The 8923-nt window shown below is 42.8% G+C and overlaps 1 pseudogene; it reads left to right on the forward strand.

Annotated features, from left to right (window-relative positions):
• Positions 1–379: 379 nt before the first annotated feature.
• Positions 380–497, forward strand: LOC135052420 (5S ribosomal RNA; annotated as a pseudogene).
• The last annotated feature ends 8426 nt before the right edge of the window (positions 498–8923 follow it).

Here is an 8923-nt window from a genome sequence, read left to right on the forward strand (position 1 = left end):
TCCAGTGTGAATTAAGACCTTTCTGTAATATACAATCGATAAAGAATTTGAAACTAGGCATGAGATTACTATTCAGGCACGTGTAGGTAGTGTCATCCGCTAACTGCCTGAAAATCTCAGTATTGTAATCATCCCAGTCCTGCACAACGACAGCACCACCTTTGTCTGCTGAGCTGATTACAATACTGTTATCCTGTTTAAGGAGAGTCAGAGCATGTCGTTCAGTTCTGGAAAGATTGTCAAAATGTCTGTTGGGTATAGTAGTATTAACATCATGCTCAACCATGCAAATAAAAGTTTTGAGACTTGGGTTAGAGTAGGTGGGGTCAAACGTGGATGGTTTGTGGAATGGTACAACATTGGTACCTGAATCAGCATCATCGTCCGCCACACCACACTGGGCATGCCCAATTCCATCTGAACTTGGAAGCTAAGCAGTGTTGGGCCTGATCAGTACTTGTAAGGGAGACCTCTAGGAATACCAGGTGCTGTAAATATTTTCCTTGCAGCAGACTTCACTTGATCGTATGGCATGTTTTGGCTGGTATGGCACAGAGCCAATTGGGTTTCTTGGATGACAATCTCCTTGCACAGGCTGAGCATGGTGTGATCTCCCTTATGTACGATGATGCTGACAAGGTCCTTTTTGATCAAGTAGATTTTGATACATTACCTGCCAAGACATCCACTGACCTATATCATCAACTTCTCGGGTTGAGAAGGAGGGAAGTGGATCTTACTTTACATGGTCAGTTCCTATCCGAATATCATCAGAAAAAAACAGATTCCCAGTGGTTTTAGAGTTAATAATGTTCCCACAACAGGCAGAAATAACCCCGCCTTCTGCAGTCATTGGTATGGGGTACTTAACAAAAGCTCTTTGGATTTGATGCTTTTGGTGGTAGAGGAGGTTGGTTGTGAATTGAATAAGGTCAAAATACAAATAGATGCCTTTAATGTCACTCATTTGGCAACCATCAGAAGTGATAAATGTTGTAATTTGATCAACAAATTACGTACTCAGATTGACACAAAGAGGAGATTACAGCGTTTAAACGCAATAAACTCTCTACAGTGGTATCTGATTACCAAAATGAAACAGTGTTTAGATGGCTATTGGGGGATTCTAGGCAAAATAGACAACTGAGACCCTATAAGCAATGTCGGCAGGGTCGGAGACAGTTATATACAACTGAGACAGGCTCCTCAGCTTCTGCTTCAGACACTGAGTATTCTGACACCCGCCCACCACGTAGGACTTTTTTTAGATCACACCACGACCCACAACAACCCCCCCCCCCCCCGCCGAAGATCGCGTACACCACACCCAAGGAAGCGGAGACACATGGCGCAGGTGCCGGGACAAGACACGGACTTAGTCTTTAATCTATCCAGTAAAACACTGGATGATGCCTCTAACAAACTCATGTCTAGGGGTCTCTCATTTGTTCCCACCTGTCCACATGAGCCGTTTGACACTGCAGTTAGATGTGTATAAATTTGGCAGCAAACTCAGATTACGTGAACACTTCATGTCTGATTTAGGTATCAATGTTGTACCGTTCCGCAAACCATCCACGTTTGACCCCACCACCTCTAACCCAAGTATCAAAACTTTTATTTGCATGGTTGAGCATGATGTTATTTGCATGGTTGAGCATGATGTTAACACTACTATACTACTATATGTTAATACTAGTATACCCAATAGACGTTTTGACAAACTTTCCAGAACTGAACGACATGCTTTGACTCTCCTTAAACAGGATAACAGTATTGTAATCAGATCAGCAGACAAAGGTGGTGCTGTTGTGCAGGACTGGGATGATTACAATACAGAGATTCTCAGGCAGTTAGCGGATGACACTACCTACACGTGCCTGAATAGTAATCCCATGCCTAGTTTCAAAGTCCTTATCGAACGTGTATTACAGAAAGGTCTTAATTCACACTGGATTGATAAAGTATTACGTACAGCGCTCAGAGACAGTGATGGGGTCAAATTAAGCACCTGCCTACGCGAATATTTTCATGACAGCCTATAAGCAAGAATATATTCTGCCCACATATGGTGAACAGATACTGCTTTTTAAACGATTTATTGATGATATATTCTTATTATGGAAGGGGTCTATGGACACATTTAATGAGATGGTTTTGGCTCTGAATGGTCTCAACAATCCAGTCAAATTCACCCATAAAATTGATGCACAGCAAATAAATTTTCTGGACATTACTGTGATGCTTGAAGGTACCACTATCAGTACTAAACTTTTCAGAAAACCCAGAGATAGAAATACCTTACTATTGTCCAGTAGCCAACATCCACCTGTGCTCAAAGACAATCTACCCATCTACCAATTTTTGAGGGTTATGCGCAATAACTCTAATAAGGACATAATGGAAGAACAACTCCGTGAAATGACTATACGCTTTCATGAGTGAGGCTACAACATGAAAACTGTCCGACATTGTCTTTTGAAAGCAAGTAAAAAGTCCAGCACAACAACTATCAGCCAAAATACAACCCCTCCAGTAGCTCATATGGTGTTTACCACCACCTATGATAACTTGTCCAACAAGGTTAGTGGGGCTCTCCGTAAGAATTGGCCCATCCTTACCACCGACGCACATCTAAAGTTGAAAACAAGGCCTCCGATGATGGCATACCGTAGAGCACCGAATCTTAAACAAATTTGACTACGACCGATGGCTAGTCCTAGCAAATCTAGTACCACAACATGGTTACATGACAGAAAGCCCGGTTGCTATAAATGCACCGGTTGTGTCACTTGTAGGTGTATGCTGACTGGCTTTACATTTCCACATCCACATACAGGATGGCCGATTAAGATTATATTCAAATTGCATTGCACTATGGATCATGTACTTTATATCCTGACATGCCCCTGTGGCATCTATTATGTGGGAATGACCACCAGACTGTTTCGCGACCGGATGGCGAACCACAGAATGTCTATACATCAGACTATTGAATCAGGGACCGCAGAATTACAGGTTGCACGGCATTTTTTTAAACTCACGACACCAGGTCTCAGATCTATAATGTAAACTGATAGACTGGATACCTTCACCTATACACGGTGGTGACCGAACACTTCTACTAAGAAAAAAGGAAAGCTATTGGATTCACAGATTGGACACGATTGCCCCAAGGGGCATGAATGGGCACAATCCATTGTCTATTTTTCTTAAATAATAGTTATTAGTTCTATCTATTTGGATTGGACTATTGTTTCTATTCCTATTAATGTGCAGTCTACAATATGGTTCCCCGTTATCAACTGCCTTTGTACATGTGATGTGCCACCTTTGTAGCATATAATTTACAACATGTTTTTTTCACTATTTTGTCTTGTTAATACTGGTTCACTCTTGCTGCAAGGACTGTTTTTCATCCTGGTGTCTGCTCCTCCCAGGTCTCTGTTGTACCCCCATACCTTTAAGTTTCGCCATAACCTTGAGATAGTATAGCCTAATACTTTTATAGTGATCAGCCTGCATGTTCATACACTGGTACACTATTGAATAATTTATCATTATCTATTAATGTATCGCTTTGACCATCTGTAGGGTATTTAGTATTTTGTACTGTGTCAATGATGCTCTGCTTAGTCCCGCTCCTACCGGATGTGACACAAGTACTTCCGGTCATTGGAATGCATATCCCCGACGTGCGAGCGGCGGTGGTGCATGACGCAATGACACCACTCTGCCGCCTGCTACCCCAATGTACATTGCTATTAAGCATATTATTGCATTAGCCGTGTATAATTTTGACTATATGCCTGTACCTATGTTCCACCGGAACACTTCCAGTATTACCAGAAGAGACGCATGCGCTCCAGAATGTGGAGAGCACCAGCCCCCGTGGATGGGGCGGGACTGGCGCTTCTTTTCATAGATGTAGTGGGTATTTAACAGGGGCCTGGGAGGCTTAGTCCTCAGTTCCAGCCTGTTTTATATTTGTGACTCCTGTGCTACTGTGACTGTGCTGCTGACACCTTGAGAAAGGTCCTGGCGGGGACCGAAAATGTTGGTGAACTTTTTGCATACCTCATGGAACTGTGAGATATCATTTTCTATTTCTTTAAATAAATGTTTTTCTGATATTGTAAGTCCGGAGAGTGCTATCATTCCCACTATTGTGGGAAACACTGCACTGTACTATGGGTCCCGCTCTCTGGTGGGTTGGACTCTGATTTGGCAACCCAGCTGTTGGCCTAGATGTGTGAGAGTGCGGGATTGTCTATCTGTAAATATATATATATATATATATATATATATATATAAAATAAATAAATAAATTAGGCGCAGGGAGAATAATTTATCGTGTGATAACAAGAACCTTTCACAACAACTGAGCACTCAAATTGTATTAGCAGCTCCCAACTGTCAGGAATAGGCATTCAGTGGCATCCCACTTACCAGCGCGTTGGTGTGCAGGCCTCCGGAGGTCACGGCCCCAGTCTGCGGCTGCATGAATGCTCTGTCCGCAGGCACGGTGCCCATTGTCATTGTGTACCCCTGAAGTCCATCTAGTGTGTACCCACCATTTGTGCAGCATGGGTGCCACCGTGACACTTGCGGTCAGCTGACCTGCAAACACCCAATCCTGCGCTGTGTCTGCACACATGATTCAAGCATCCAATGCCTGCTGACCAGGGGGTATAAATCCAGAACATCGGCTCAGTCTCATCTCCTTGAACAACGTGTCACATCCAGTATACAGCATCTCCTGGCTCCAGTCTCCAGTGATTTCCTTGCTCCAGTATCTCCGTGGAACTACAGGCTCCAGCCATCCTGCTCTGCTACAACTCCTTCCACAGTCAGCTTCCACCTCTGCATGCAGTAAGAGACTCTCTCCAGGTGCTACTTACCATTCTCACCTGTGTGTTGTTTATCTGCGTTCAGCACTGTGCTATTCCATCTGGCACTTAAAACAACCAGCTTGCAATTGACAAACTGTCTCCTGCTTTGGCCTTGCTTGGCTTTGTGGACTTGTGCATATATACAGACTGTGTGAACTTATTGCTGTTGGTTTCCAGACCAATCTCCGGAGTTACTATTGCCTGGGTTCACTGACATCAGCTGCATTACTATCGTCTGCATATTTGATCCTGTTACCATCAACTTTCAAGTCGACCATCGATGTTTGCCATCGGCTTCCAGGCCGGTCATCACTGTTATTAAATTCACTTGTTTACAGATCATCACCTGTGACAGGATGTGGAGCGCACCAGCCCCCGTGGATGGGGCGGGACTGGCGCTTCTTTTCTTAGATGTAGTGGGTATTTAACAGGGGCCAGGGAGGCTTAGTCCTCAGTTCCAGTTCCCTGTTTTATATTTGTGACTCCTGTGCTACTGTGACTGTGCTGCTGACACCTTGAGAAAGGTCCTGGCGTGGACCGAAAACGTTGGTGAACTTTTTTGCATACCTCATGAAACTGTGAGATATCATTTTCTATTTCTTTAAATAAATGTTTTTCTGATATTGTAAGTCTGGAGAGTGCTATAATTCCCACTATTGTGGGAAACACTGCACTATATCTATCTATCTATCTATCTATCTATCTATCTGTCTGTCTGTCTGTCTGTCTGTCTGTCTGTCTGTCTGTCTGTGTGTGTGTGTGTGTGTGTGTGTGTGTGTGTGTATATATATATATGTATAAAAGCTGTAATGTCAGCAGGAGAACACCACCCCTTTCCCCTTCTTCCCTGTAGTTTATTATCTGTTTCTTTATTTATTAATAATAATAATAATAATAATAAATAAAAACATTGTGTGCCACCTTTTCTGTAAATTGAGCTGTTACTTAATAAACGTGAGATTATATTAAAATGTAAAAAGAAAAACCTTTTTTTACCTATTTTGGTTAATATTTGTTCGACTTAATCAAAGGAGGAAAAGGGTTTTTTTTTGTTTGTTTTTTAAAATTCCTCTGAAGAAATAAGATAATTGTGTCAGTACTGCATCACAAATTACTGATATTAATGTGTTATAAAGATGGACTTAAACCTAGAAAGCTGGGTTCAGCATAGGGATGAGAAAAGCCTCAGTAGTGAAATAGGAACCATTAATATCAGGTGCAAAAATTCCATGCATCTTTAAAATCCAGGACAATTAGCAGCTATGATGTCCTAAATTAAAGTCTTTAAATCACCATCTCCAGTGTGCTTCAAGGTGAGTCAAATATTTAATTTTGCCATTAGAGAGTAAGTAGAATGTTGAAAAACTTGGTACTAATGTCCTCACACATTTAAAGAAAAGCACTAGACAAAGTAAGTATTCAGCAAGTAGCAAATAGACGAACCACAAATCAGGTAAGATAAGCGTCTTGCAAAATACATCCTATAGGTCTATTCATGGCTGGATTTACCACAAGCCAGTATAGGAACCCGCCTAGGGCCCACCTCTCCCCATCTGTAAAACATGTGTACTGTATGTCTCCATGTGCTCCTCACTCCCAGTCACCATTGTTATGTCTCCATGCCCCCTCACCCCAGTCAACGATGTGAATGTCTCCATGTCCCCCTACCACTACCCCTAGTCTCCAGAGTGTATGTCTCAATGTCCTCATTCCCAGTCACCAGTATATGTCTCCTTGCCCCCCTCAAACCACACACCAGTGTGTACATCTTCTTGTCTCCCTCCCCCCTTTACCCATGTGTACATCTCCAAGTCCACTTCCCCCCACATCCAGTCACCTGTGTACATCTCCATGTCCTCTCTTCCCACCTCAGTCACCAGTGTGTGCATCTCCATGACCCCCTCCCACCACCTCCAGTCACCAGTGTGTATGTCTCTATGCCCCCTTCCCACCCATGCCAGTCACCAGTGTGTACGTCTCCATGTCATCATCTCCTCAGTCACCAGAGTGTATGTCTGCACACCCACCTCCTTCCATCTCCTCATCTCTCCAGAATTCAGTGTGTACATCTCCATATCCACCTCCCCCCACCTCCAGTCACCAGTGTGTATGTCTCCATGTCCCGTATCCCCATGCCCAGTCACCAGCGTGTATGTCTCCATGACCTCCTCCCTCCCAAGTCACCAGTGTGTATGTCTGCATGTCCCCCTTTCCCCACCCAAGTCATCAGTTTGTATGTCTCCATGTCCCCCTTCCCTCTCCCCAGTTACCAGTGTGTATGTATCAATATCCCCCCAGTCACCAGTGTCTATGTCTACATTCCCCCCACAAGTCACCCATGTGTATGTCTACATGTCCGCCCCCCAGTCATAGGTGAGTATATTTCCATGTTCTCCGCCCCCAGTCATGATGTGTGTGTCTCTATGTCTGCCCAGGCCCTAGTGTGTCTTAGTATCATCTTTGTTTGAGTCTGTGTGAAGGCCTTTGCTTTTCCTCTTTCCTTAGCCTGTGTCTTCCGTTACTTCTTTTATATCTATCCCCCCATGTAATTCTATAATTTATACCCCATCACCCATCTTTTTCCTGTGCTCCAACAACCACCTATCCATTGTGCCCCTCACAAACCACTGTTCCTCTTACCTTGCTCCTCCACCTCCTTTCCTGACTTGTCTCTTGTTCACCCCTTACCTTCCTCTCCTTTTCTACTGAAGGCGATGGAATCCTGCTGACTGCCGATCAGAAGTGACGTGGAGGATGGTCGGTAAGCACAATCTTCTGTTTTAAATGATTTTTTCTCTATAACACTGCTGTTGCTGGCGAAAACGCTGATGGCAGTAAAATATGTCAGTTTTTGGCCAGTGAAGCTTTCACATATGAACAGCACAAGTATTGGAGCAGTACTTGAATCATAACAATACCTGTTCTTTAGCTGATCAAAATTATTTTGAAAATGCTTTATTCCTTGCAGAATATCTTTAGTTTATGTAGATTTTTTTCTTGTAGGGATGAGAGTGGTGGGGGGGGGGTTGAGTGGGCAGACTAATTACTTGCCAAGGTTCCCATGAAGTGTAAATCTGGCTCTGGGTCTATTGCATTTCTTTTCATTATATAAATCTGAACTACTGTCTTAAAATGGAGACATACAGTAGATGCGCCTCTATTACACCAGCACTGTGATTAATGGAAAAGACAAACAGAGACACAAAGGAGAAGGCAGAGGAAACTGGTGCAATACATAGCCCTGACAAAATCAGCACCGAGGTAAGATGGATGAGATCCACTGTAAACTCTCCATCGATTTTTATTTTATACAAGCTCAAAAAGATACATTTTACTTAGGAAATAAAAAATGAAAAACAACCAGTGTGCAAAAGGTCACGGCCTGTTTCTGGTAAGAACAACAGATTACAATTAAATAATGAATTTAGTTTGTATTAAGGTGAAAGTGTGGGGTTTGCTAGCTCAAGTTCTGAACTCAATGTATTGAAACGTGTTTTGGAAACAAATTCTGCCATAAAAGTTCCAGTTTATTATCTATGGGTTTTTTTAAATAATTTTTTTGGAGTGGTCTCTAGGAAAAGACAACATACAGTAGATGGAGATTCATGAAGCCTCCTTAAGTGGGGAGGGCACAGTGTTCACCGATGATGCTCACTGTTCACTCAGATGGGTGGGATTGATGCAATTTACTTCATTAACTTGAAAGGGTGTAGTGTATGATGTCACTCAGTGGCTTAGCTTAATAATGCAATTTTTAGAATTACAATACATAATTTCCCACTTTGCAGACCAGTGAGTGATGTTCAGGGAGAATTGCCTGCTACCTTCAGCCCATTAAATATGTATAATAGGCAACAGGGCAAACACAAACATTTATGGGGCTAATTCCTCCGCCATTGTTGCCCCACCAAAACTGAGTTTACGTTATTTTATTATTTGACCAGTCAAATAAGCGACCTGGGATTTTAATATAAGTCAGGGCATATTATCTCTACCTCTTGTCACCTCTGCTGCTCCTCTGTACACAGACA

Source organism: Pseudophryne corroboree, chromosome 2 (assembly GCF_028390025.1).
Source record: "Pseudophryne corroboree isolate aPseCor3 chromosome 2, aPseCor3.hap2, whole genome shotgun sequence".
Taxonomy (NCBI): domain Eukaryota; kingdom Metazoa; phylum Chordata; class Amphibia; order Anura; family Myobatrachidae; genus Pseudophryne; species Pseudophryne corroboree.